The sequence below is a fragment of the Haemorhous mexicanus genome, chromosome 11, assembly GCF_027477595.1.
Source record: "Haemorhous mexicanus isolate bHaeMex1 chromosome 11, bHaeMex1.pri, whole genome shotgun sequence".
In the NCBI taxonomy this organism is placed as follows: Eukaryota; Metazoa; Chordata; class Aves; order Passeriformes; family Fringillidae; genus Haemorhous; species Haemorhous mexicanus.
Window position 1 is genome coordinate 22,694,883 of NC_082351.1, and position 12,824 is coordinate 22,707,706.

Sequence of the window (12,824 nt, forward strand, 5' to 3'; positions counted from 1 at the left end):
AAATGCATTTCTGGGCACAGGCATTTAAAATGAAAGCAAGAGAGGAAAGTATGCAGCTCTGCACACCTGTGTTTTATATATGTAGAGTATATTCTATATGTACAATATTCCATAAATATATAAATTATAAATATACATTAGAAATATAATATATTCTAATATATACCTATATACACAATATAGATATCCATTATAAATATAATATACATTATAAATACAATAAACATTATAACTACAACATACATCATAAATGTAATATACAGGAAAGAGAATAAAAAATTGTACACCTGTGTGCTTCATTTAGAAGGAATTGCAGTGAGATTTAGTGAAACAAGGGGAATCCTTGTCCTCCAGAAAACCAGAATTTCATCCAAGCAGAGCAAAATAGATGCTGCACTTGCAGTTTGAGGCTCGAGACAAGACAAGTCTCATCATCCTCCTTTTTAGCCTGAATTCTGTTGTGCTCAAGAGATCAAGGTACATAGAGAAAAATATATTTTAAAAGAGGATATTAACCCACACACATTTTTGCCCCCTCCAATGACTCTGAGAGCTCATTAGGTAAGCTCTGCTGCTCTGCTAATTAGGTTCAGAGTTGGTGTCAGTGCTGGAATGGGTTATTGATCACTGAAGTTCCCAAAGAACTTCTTCATGGTTCTGGGAGTTTGGAAAAAAGAAATCCCAAACCCCATGAAGTGAGTGCTAGCCTTGCTAAATTTGATTTTCATTACGTATTACAAGCCTTGTTACACTTCCCAACCCGAAGCTTTCATTCCTCCCCAGCAACAGTTTTATTTTAAGCTTTCCTTCCCCAGACATCTCTGTTGGCCCTTTGGGCTGAGGATTAGAATTGTCACCTGTCCCAGGATTATTGGGGAGAGCTATTTTTTATTTTCTCAGGGTTTTTTAGGAGCCAGCACGTGCCTGGGATGCAGAAATAGGCTGTGGGGTGGTGTCAGCTGCCAGGGCCAGGGTGGTGCTCTGCACTGAGACCCCCTGTCCACGCCCTGGGTGCAGAGCTGCTCTAGAAACATGGCCATGGAGATCTCTGGGGATAGAAATATAAATACATGTTTATACATCTCCCCAAAAGCCACATCCACAGGACTTGTAATCCCTCCAGGATGGGCAGCCCCTTCCAATACCCTCTCAGGGAAGGAATTTTCCCCAAATTCCCCCCTGAGCCTCCCCAGCCCAGCCTGAGGCCGTTCCCTCTGCTCCTGTCCCTGTTCCCCTGGCTGTCCCCTCCTGGCAGGAGTTGTGCAGAGCCACAAGGTCCCCCCGAGCTCCTTTTCTCCAGGCTCAGCCCCTTCCCAGCTCCCTCAGGAGTTCTCCAGCCCCTTCCCAGCTCTGTTCCCTGCCCTGGACTCTTCCAGCCCCTCCAAGTCCTTCCCATGAGGGTCCCAAACCCCATCCCAGCATTAAAGGTGGGAATAAAAGGGGGAATCTCCCCATTTCCACCAACCCAAACCCCACCATTGTTCCTGAGAGCAAATCCCATCCCAGGAACCTCCTGCACCAGGAATTGATCCCTCCCCAGCCCCATCAGTCCCTGCCCACAGTGCACAGCTTTATTGCAGATTGTGCCTCTGCCAGGTGATCACTACATTTAATTAACATATTAGAAAATGCCAGGTAATTGTTCTGGGCAGTTTTCAGCTCACAGCTCTGCCACTGCTGAAACCCAGAAATGGAAGAGGGGAAGGTGATGCCACAGTGCCCTTCAGGCCTGGGAGAAGGTGCTGCAGGATGCAGTCATCAATTAAATGCTGAAGGGAGACTGCAATAATCACAATTACAGGGACCAGAACCCCCAGCAGAATTTCAGCAGGCTGCAAGGGACACTTGGCATCCAGGATGGAGAGGAGAGCACAGGAGGGAAGGGAGAGGTTCCTGCTGGAGGGAAGGGGTTTGGGCTCCCCTGCAACAACTCCAAACTGCTTTATTCCAATTGCATCCAAACAGCAATGCCAAAGCTTCTGCCAAGGCAGGAGTGAGAGAAGGGCAGAGCAAGTTTGGTACCAGAACCTGGTACCAGAAGTGCCAGCCCTGGGCAGGGGGTAACTGTGCATTAAGCAAATTGCAGTCTGTTCTTCTGCTCTTTTTTGTCAGCTTAATGAAAAAGCCAAAGGGCTCTTTGCTCTTTAGCACTGCCACGTCCACTGCTGTATTTAAATGCTGTGCAATTATAGCAGCAAGCACATTTAATGTCCCAGTTCAGCTGGGATGCAGGCAGGGAATGGTGACCCAGCCATCCCAGTGGCTCACTCCCTCCCCCCAGCCCTCCTGCAGCAGAGCCAGCAGGGCAGCCCTGGGTGCTTGCTGGAACCCTGCAGAAACCTGAGCTGCAAGAAGGTTGGGGCCACATCAGATTTTCCATTTCCCCCTCTGACAGAGAAGAGCAGCTCAGGGTGCCCACAGGGACAGGCAGGTCCTGGCACTGCCACCCTGCCCTGCTCAGGAGAGCCCAGGGGTGATCCCTCACCCCAAGGTCACCCCAGCAGATTTCCCTGATCACAAAACCAGAATATTCTTTATAAAGCACAAGGTGGTAGCAGCCAGAAACAGCAGGCTGTGCTTTCATAGCCAGGCCAGAAACAGGGCAATAAATCCTTCTCCCAGCTGGTTCCCTCCACCTTAAACTAAAAGAGGACAACAGTGTAAGGTTGGATATTGGAAGGGTGGGCAGGCACAGGTGCCCAGAGCAGCTGTGGTGCCCCTGGATCCCTGGCAGTGCCCAGGGCCAGGCTGGACACTGGGGCTGGGAGCACCTGGGACAGTGGCAGGTGTCCCTGCCATGGCTGGGGTGGGATGGGATGAGCTTTAAGGTCATTTCCAACCCCAACCATTCCATGGCTCTGCAAATATTTTACTCCAAACAAAAGATTTTGTGCATTTCCTGCAGGGCTGAAAAGATCCTGGAGCTGTGGATCTTCCCTAGAAACACCTCCAGGCAAGGAGTCAGAGCTCCCTTCTCCGAAGGTATCTAGGTGAGTGTTTAAGAAGAAAGATTTAAAACACTCATTTACATTTGTTAATTCAGGGTTGCTCAAACTATTATGAACATTTCAAGGAGGAATAAGAATTGAATAGCTTAAGAGCACCCTTTGAACACAGAGCTATTACTTGCCTGCAGAATTTTCTCCCCCTAATCAGCCCACACAGAAGAGTTGTCATTTCTATCTAGTTCACTTGCAGATATGCTTTCGTTATTAAATATTAAATCAGAGAGAACAGAGATTCAATTCAGAAAAATACAGTTCAATCTGCCAAATTGCTACTTCCATGAATTATATTGTGAACATATTTTGATAAAAAGGAGGTTATTTAAAGATGCACCCAAGTGTGGTGATAAATGAGACCCCGTTTCAGTTCGTGTCTGCACGTTTTAACTCAAGAAATATAAATCTACACATGGTGCATTTTCCTTTTCTTTTCAAACTCCTTTTTGTTTTTATTTTTGCCTTCTAGATAGATGCTTGCAATAAGAAACAGTGCTTATTGCACTTAGAAATTTTAATATAAAAACCACAGAGGAAGCAGCTCTCTGGATGAGCAGAGCAACACAGAAAAATAAGAAATTATTGTAAATCTGTTGCTAACGAGGGCTGAGCAAATAACTCATTGTGAATAATTCACTCAGGAAATGGAGCCTCTTTCTATGCTCACAATCTAATTACAAACAATTTACAAACAAGCTGTGACTTCCTTGTTTTCCTGTCAGCTATTTGACTGGAGTAACTTCACTCCTGTAAAAGCAGCAGCTCCAGCAATGGACTGGGAGAGCCCTCCAAGGAATCCAACATTCCAGGGTTTAGTTTGAGCAGAAAACCTCAGCAATAATCCCAGCTCTCCTGCTCAGCCTGGGGCTGGGGACAGCCTGGGACAGTGAGGGTGTCCCTGACCCTGGCTGGGGTGGCACTGGGTGGGATTTAAGGTCCCTTGTTGAGTTTGTGAGGGTCCCCAGGACGAGGTGAGAGAGGAGAATCTGGCTCCATGTTCTCAGAAGGCAGATTATATTATATTATATTATATTATATTATATTATATTATATTATATTATATTATATTATATTATATTATATTATATTATATTATATTATATTATATTATATTATATTATATTATATTATATTATATTATATTATATTATATTATATTATATTATATTATTATATTCTAATATATCCATATAATATATAATATCTAATATATAATTAGATATAATAATTATAATATATAATTATATATTATAATTATATTATAATATAATTATAATATATAGATATAATACAATATAATATAATATAATTATTCTATATGATATAATTATATTATATTATATAGACATAATATAATATAATTATATTATATAGGTATAATATAATATAACATAATATATTACATCATATCATATCATGGTATACTAAAACTACTAAAGAAAGAGAAAGGATTCAGACAGAAGGCTTAACAAGAATGAATAATGAAAACTCCTGACTCCTCAGAGCCTCGACCCAGCTGGCCCTGGTTGGCCATTGAGTTAAAACAATTCCCATGTTGGATGAACCAGCTCCAGCCCACATTCCAGAGCAGCAAACCCAGGAGAAGCTGAGGCTCCTCAGCTTCCCAGGAGAAAACCCTAGGCACAGAGGATTTTTCAGAAAATGTGACAGGGACAGTCCCTTCCATCCCAAAGCAGGGATTCCAAGTGCCCAGCCCAGCACAAACCACCCAGTCCTTCTGCACCTTCCTGGGCACAAACACAGAATTTGGGGAGCCAGAGCCCAACAACCCCGTGGGGTTGGTGCTGCCAGGGCTGGGCACCCCAGGCCTGGCTGCAGGGAAACTGCCCCTGTTGCTCTCCAGGATTTTACACTCCTCTCCACAAAACCAACAGCCCTCACCCCAATAAAAGGACATTTAACTTTTGGTTTTACGGGGGCTCTTTATGTGCATTACTGCAATCCAGTTTAATTCACTCCCTGCTAGTTGAACTGCACTCATTTCAGGCCCAAGTGATAACACATAATAGCCCCTTTCAGCTGAATTGCTGAATAAGAGCCCAAATCAGCCCTGTTAGAGCAGCTTTCCCTCTGGATGGTGCTCCATGGCCAGGGAGAACATCCCCACTCCAGACTGGGGGGTTCATTTCACAGGCTCATCACCAGGATGAAGTGTCCATTTCTCATCATATTTTACTGCCATCACCACCCTGTGGCTTCCAGCTACACTGAGTGCAAAAACTCAACTTGCAAATGTCTTCTCTTAATTGGCCAATGCACTGATCATTTAATTTTAATTCCAGTACAGAAGTTAAAAGAGGCATCTCTAATGATTCCAGTTTATGTCAATAAACTGGATCAAAACAGTCTTCCCAGGAAACCCATAAATCTCTACTAGGAGTCCATTTGGTACTACACAGAAATAAATGAAATGTTAACATAACATTTAAGGGAAAAGAAACTCATTCTGCTTAATTCCACATTTACCAAAGTTCCTGTTTTCCAAAGCTCCAGTTCAAGGGTACTGTTGCATTTCTATTCTGCTTTGCAGGAAGGAAGGGAATAGGAGAATGAATAAATAAATAGAATAAATCCAGTGGGAATGGAAGATGGGAAGTGATCAGGAGCTGGCACAGACACAGATCCTGGGACATGAAGATGAGGTGCTGACAGAGCTCGTGCTCCCAGTGCACAGGGGGTGTGCTCTGCTCTCCTCCCCACTGCTACTTTGCTCCTCAGCAATCACCAAATTACACTGTCTGAACCACAGAACCTTTCTTTAAAAACCCAACCCTGCATTTATTAGTGGTTATAAATCCTACTGCAATGCACGAGCAGCAAGAGCAATGTCAGTGTCCTCCTGCCTCTGTGCCCCCTGCCCCTCTCTCCTTCCTCTCCAGCCTTGGCAGAGCCCTGACCTGCAGCTGCCTCTGCCCCCTTTGGAAATGAAAGAATTCCTTGTGGGATGAAAGAATGAAATTCCTTGGGGGAAGACTCCACTTTGAAATGTTCCCCCTGGGAAGGCTCCAGCTCCAGGGCAGCACCTCTGACAGGTGTGGATCCACGAACAATCCCTGGAATTACACTTCAGATTCCTGTGGCACCTCTCCATAATCCCCAGCTGGGCTTGCCTGGCAGCTGGATAAAGGCACTTGAAGCACTCCAGGCCCTTCTCCTGCCCTGGGTATCATAATTCCCATTGCTCTGTGCTCATTTCCATGGAGCAGCTGATCCTTATCCTCACACAGCTTCATCCTCCTTAAGGAGCTCAGAGCCTGGGGAGCAGGGATCAGCGAGGGCTGGGATTGCTCAGCCTGGAGAGGAGAAGGCTCCAGGGAGAGCTCAGGGCCCCTGCCATGACTCAAAGGGCTCAGAGAGCTGGGGAGGGACTGGGGACAAGGGATGGGGTCAGGAAATGGCTTCCCACTGATGGGACATCGGGATGCAAAACATTCCTGGCTCTCCAGTTCAGGTGCAAACATCCCTGGAGAGGAAAGGGAATCCAGAGACCAGGAGATGAGGGAAGAGCCACCCCACAGCCCCAGAGAGCAGCAGCTGCCTGCTCTGCCCACCATGGGCTGGATCACTTGCTCCAGGTGATCCCAGCTCAGCTGGGCAGAGCCCAAAGGAGAGCTGGACCTCATTCCTTACCAGTTTCTCTGGGTTGAAGGCACTTGAGATGGTAGTTCATGTTGGGATTCAGGTGTTTCTTATTTCTTATCAGTTACACAGTCTCACTGCTGGGAGTTGGGCAGCTTTTCTTTAGAAGGCACAATATGCCCAACAATCTCTTGTTCCAAGGGCTTTTAAGACTAAACTATCCCATTAAGAGCTGACACCTGGATTATTTTCCCTTTTAACCCAATAACTGATCCCACAGAGCTGCAATGGGGACTTTCCTGCCCAATTACAAAATGCCACCCAAACCCATGGAGAAGGAGGAAGAAGAAGCACGAAGAAGAAGCCCAGGAGAACACCCTGTGCTCTCCATCTTGCTGCCATCCACAACATCCTAAAAACCTCAAACCCTCAATTTCTCACCCAGTGACACTCCTGCACTGCTCTCTATAATCTATTCCACACTTTTGTGGGTTCCAGTCTGTCTTGAAACTTTCTCCATGGATGAGGGTCAGTCAGTGCTGCCCTGGGGGTCAGGGCACCCCAGAGCAGACACAGAAATATTCCCTGTAGTGCCCTGGGTTTCCACAACTCCTGAGAGTCCTTCAGCTGCCTCCCTGACAGACCCAAACAGCTGGAAACACAAAGCTGATGGAAATCCTGACAAAGCTGGAAAACTCTTGGCTTAACAATGCCACGGTCAAACCCAAGCACTGTTTAATGGGCCTGCTTTGAGAGCATTTCTCAGCAAAGCATTAACTTATCCCATAAAACCCACGAGCAAAGAGGATTTGCAAAGGTTATAAAATGGAATATTTCTGACCTAAGCCATTATTCGATTTTCTGTGTTAGTAAGGAGAGCCCCTGAGTGTGCAGCTACAAAAAAAAAAAAAAAAAATTTAAAAAAATTAAAAAAAAATAGTGGAAGTCAGCAAACAGCCAAGAGCTGCAGAGAGGAAAATAAAAATAGTCAATAAAAATGTTCTCTGGGGTCACAGGGATGGTGGGAAAAGCCTCAGAGGGAGCTCCCTGCACCTGTGAGCAGTTTCTTGGTGCTGGGGCTGTGGAGGAAGCACCATATGGAGGGAATTCAGTGGGAAATCCGGGTAAACTCAGCCAGAGCTGGGAGTTCAGCTGAGGTGAGGTCAGCCCGGAGGGCACAGACTGGGCTGTGAACGGTGCTGGGACAGCACAGCAAGGGGAGATTTCCAGCAGCCCGGGGAGTTAATCTGCTGCAGATGGCTCGGGAGGAGCTCCAGGCTCAGCCCCTGGGGCATCCCTGGGGTGGGGTCCGGGTGGGGAGCTCACCTGGGAGCAGCACCTGGAGCAGGGCATGGCCAGCACACAGCACACAGCCTGTGGGAACTGGGAAATCAGCTGGGCTGCAGGCACAATCCACCCCAGCAGCAGCCAGGGCGCTCCTTCACACTCCTCTGGCTCTTTGCAAATTGCCCAGCCTGGGCTCATTCCTAGCAGAGTAAATTTTTGCTGTTTTCCTTCCCCTGCCTGTGTTTCTGCAGGACTGGGATGGGAACACCAGCACCCAGATCTCCAAGGGATGCAACACCAGGGACACATCCCAGAGCCTCTGCTGGCACAGGTTCCCCTTTTTCCCAGCTGCAAACTGTGTGTACATCCAGAAATTTGTAAATATTTATCCTGAGCCTCCAATATTCCACCATCCAAACAATGCCCAGAGCTGCTCTGGGCAGCCAAAGGTAAACAGAAAGGTTAAGCACTGGGAAGAGGAAGGTTTTTATTTCAATTTCTTCACTTTAAGTGTTTCAGCTGCATTCCCAGTGCCCGAGATGTAGATCTCCATGAGTTTTGACATGAGCTCTTGTTTGGAGAGCTGCTATCAAAGGGCAGCAGATCAGCTCTGGAAGCACTGGGAGCAGCTCACAGGAGCTGAGCACTTACAGGCAGCAGAAAACAGGAAAAAGATGTAGAAAACATGATTGAGACATTGGGAACTCAAGTCAGCACAGGCTGGAAAAAAGAGTGAAAAGATTTAAAAAAAATCTTAATGGGAGAAAAATTAAGTAATGGTCACTTAATTTCTTAACATCAACATTTCCAGCTTTAATTAGGATCCAGGGAAATCAAATGTTGGAAGCCCATCTGCTTCCAGGCTCCAGAAAGATGAAAACCTTCAAAAATGCCATAAATAATAAACTCCCAGGCTGGCAGCATTTTATTGAGTTCCTCCCCACAGATTTCAGCATATGCCACCATGCAGGAATAAAAGGCATTTGAAAAGACACTTTGCAGGAAGTTGGGTCAGCTCATTTAACAATTTACCAGCTCAGGGGAGTGGGGCTGTTTGTTAGGAGAGGCATCCCTGCTCTCCATGAGCACTGGGCTGGAATGCTGGAGGTGCCACAGGGACACCCTGCTGGGAGGGGGGGCTCTTCCATCCCAGAATGATCCCAAATCTCAGCATTCCATCCCTGGAAGTGCTCAAAGCCAGATGTTCAATCCCAGAATGATCCCAAATCTCAGCATTCCATCCCTGGAAGTGCTCAAAGCCAGATGTTCAATCCCAGAATGATCCCAAATCTCAGCATTCCATCCCTAGAAGTGCTCAAAGCCAGATGCTCAATCCCAGAATGATCCCAAATCTCAGCATTCCACCCCTGGAAGTGCTCAAAGCCAGATGTTCAATCCCAGAATTGTCCCAAATCTCAGCATTCCACCCCTGGAAGTGCTCAAAGCCAGATGTTCAGTCCCAGATTGATCCCAAATCTCAGCATTCCATCCCTGGAAGTGCTCAAGGCCAGGCTGGAGCAGCTCTGCCAGGGGCTGCTCCAGGAATTCTGGGTTGATGGGAGGCAAAGGGCAGCTGGGAAATGTGGGGATAAATGCCTGGAATTCCAGGCTGAGCTTTCACCTCACACAAATAAGGCCAGGCTTTTTGTGGTAGGTTGAACACAGGATTGGCTAAAGCTGACATTTCACTTCCTTTTCAATCACAGCACCTTGCTGGGAGTGTTTAGACTGTGCAGTATGGAATAATGTAAAATATTGAAGGAAAGTGGGTGGTTTCTCTTTCTTATTCTTCTTTTCAAGTGGAAGTAATGACTTAAAATAGAATTAATAAAAAAAAAAAAGAAAGGAAAAATATTCCCAGCGCTGCATCCTTTGAAAATCATATCTTGGGGCTTAACAAAACACAGGATTAACTTCAGGCTCAGTATTTTAGAATTTAATTAAATTTGGCTTCAGGAAAAGGTAGGGATCAGCCTCTGGGGCACAGCCAGGTAGTGCTTAAAAACTTCCACTGCAAAAAGCTTGAGATGTGTGTTTTTCACAGAACTGGACTGGAAAAGAGCTTTAAAGCCCACCCAGTGCCACCCCCTGCCATGGGCAGGGACCTCCCTCTGTCCCAGGCTGCTCCTGCCTGGCCTTGAGCACTTCCAGGGATGGAATGCTGAGATTTGGGATCAATCTGGGATTGAACATCTGGCTTTGAGCACTTCCAGGGATGGAATGCTGAGATTTGGGATCAATCTGGGATTGAACATCTGGCTTTGAGCACTTCCAGGGATGGGAATGCTGAGATTTGGGATCAATCTGGGATTGAACATCTGGCTTTGAGCACTTCCAGGGATGGAATGCTGAGATTTGGGATCATTCTGGGATTGAAGAGCCCCCCTTCCCAGCAGGGTGTCCCTGTGGCACCTCCAGCATTCCAGCCCAGTGCTCATGGAGAGTGCCAGCTCCCAGCAGAGTGCAGGTCCTGGTAACTTCTCTCCCAGTGAGCTGCACTTGCTGCAGACTCATTGCAATTCTACTTTTTTTCCTCTCATTGCAATTCTACTTTTTTTCCTCTCATTGCAATTCTACTTTTTTTTTCCTCTCATTGCAATTCTACTTTTTTTTTCCTCTCATTGCAATTCTACTTTTTTTTTCCTCTCATTGCAATTCTACTTTTTTTTTCCTCTCATTGCAATTCTACTTTTTTTTTCCTCTCATTGCAATTCTACTTTTTTTTTCCTCTCATTGCAATTCTACTTTTTTTTTCCTCTCATTGCAATTCTACTTTTTTTTTCCTCTCATTGCAATTCTACTTTTTTTTTCCTCTCATTGCAATTCTACTTTTTTTTTCCTCTCATTGCAATTCTACTTTTTTTTCCTCTCATTGCAATTCTACTTTTTTTTCCTCTCATTGCAATTCTACTTTTTTTTTCCTCTCATTGCAATTCTACTTTTTTTCCTCTCATTGCAATTCTACTTTTTTTTTCCTCGCTGCAATTCTACTTTCTTTTTCCTCATTGCAATTCTACATTTTCTTCAGACCAGCCATTCTTCAACCAGCACTCCAAAACAAAACTTACAGGACAATTTAAGGTGACTTAGAGCTGAGTTATGCCTCCCTCTTTCCCTTCACACACCAGAGAAATCACCTTTCCCAAGGGCTGGAGGGCTCTGTGCCCAGCAAACACCCTGCTGAGGGAGGCTGAGCTCCCAGGGAATGCCCAGAGGCAGGCAGGGATCATCCCAGGGCTGAGGAGAACCCATCAGAGCAAGGCTTGTTCAGTCAAACACACACCTGGATTTGCTCAAGGAGGATTTGTTATAAATCACATTCTTCACTCCCAGTTCTTGATGCATTCCCAGACTCTGGGCCCTAACAGCTGAGTTAGCCACACTCCATGGAGCATCCTGGAGGAAACTGCCAACTTTGAACCTCCTGCTCCCTCACAGATCACAGGGAGTTTTTCTCTGGGTTTTTTTTAACTGGATTTAATTAAATATTGAGTAAAGTGCCAGAGCCATCCATCGTGTGCTTTCGAAGGAGAAATTCAGGGATGCACAATTATTTTGTTCCCTGAGACAAGGAAGAGTCAATATTTAATGTGCCATGAAGGATTTATAAAGAATATATCTTGCAGGAGAGATAAATACCAGGAGACATCTTTATCTCTCTGGGTTGATTCAGTGTCCATCTTTGCAGATTTCAACTTCTTTAATTATGCAGGGAGAGCAGAAGGGATGTCAAGGCTCTGGATGAAAATGTTGTGCCAGGACAAATTCCAAGAACTGTCCCAGGGACCACGCAGGCAGGGAAGGAGTTAAGGCAGAGGAAATGTGACAGATCTGGTGTGAAATGGTTAATTGATAATCTCACAGGAGAACCAGGAATGGGAAAGGCAGGGTTGGGTTTCTCAGTGCAAGGGAGATTTGATCCACTCCTGGCCAGAATGGAGGTTAAGAAGTGCTCTTTAATTATAAAAATGTACTAAAAGTGTTTTTATAATAAAACAGAAAGAGCAACTGGAAATCAGAGGGAATTGAGGTAAATCTGTAACTGGTGTAAGGGGCCCTAAGTGCATCCCAAGCTGGGAGAGGACAAGTCAGGAGACTGAGGGAGTTCTGCTGCAGGCTCCCCACTCACCTCCTGTGGTTACACAACAAATTCCAGTATTAAAGAGCAATTCCATGGGTGCTAAGGAAATGTGCTCACTTCCACATTTCTCCTGATTTTCCCTCCCTTTGAACACACAGGAATAAATGAGTAGAAATACCCTTCTCCCTTTTAGCCCATTTCTCAGGGGTTTGACAGTGCTGGAAAACCTCTCTGGGAATCAGTTCCTGACCAAAATCAAAGGGTTTGTCCATCAAGAAGTTCCTCATATCCAGATCTGCTCTGGATGGAGAGCAAGCAGTTCTCCTCTGAGGAGAGAGCTGAATCAGCACCACTAAACTGCCAGGAGAAATCCTCTGTGCTAATAAATGTATTGCAGCACAAAGCTCTGAGCTGCAAATGAAGAGGTACCTGATGCCCACAGGGACAGAGGCAGTGGGACAGGCTCAAGGTCCAAAAGCTGCTTCCAGGTGACCCCGTGCTGGAATTAACCTGTGGTGGCCAGGAAGGGCACAGCACATACAGAAAATCATGGGATGGTTTGGGCTGGGAGCCACCAAAAACTCATTTGATGCCACCCCTGCCATGGCAGGGACACCTCCCACTGTCCCAGGTGCTCCCAGCCCCAGTGTCCAGCCTGGCCTGGGGCACTGCCAGGGATCCAGGGCAGCCCCAGCTGCTCTGGGCATTCCACCTGACAGGGAGGAATTTTTTCCTAATGTCTCACCCAGACCTGAAGCCATTCTCTGTGTGCTGTCCCTCCATCTCTTATCCAAAGTCCCTCTCCAGCTCTCCCAGAGACCCTTCAGGCACTGCAAAGGGCTCTAAGGTCTCCC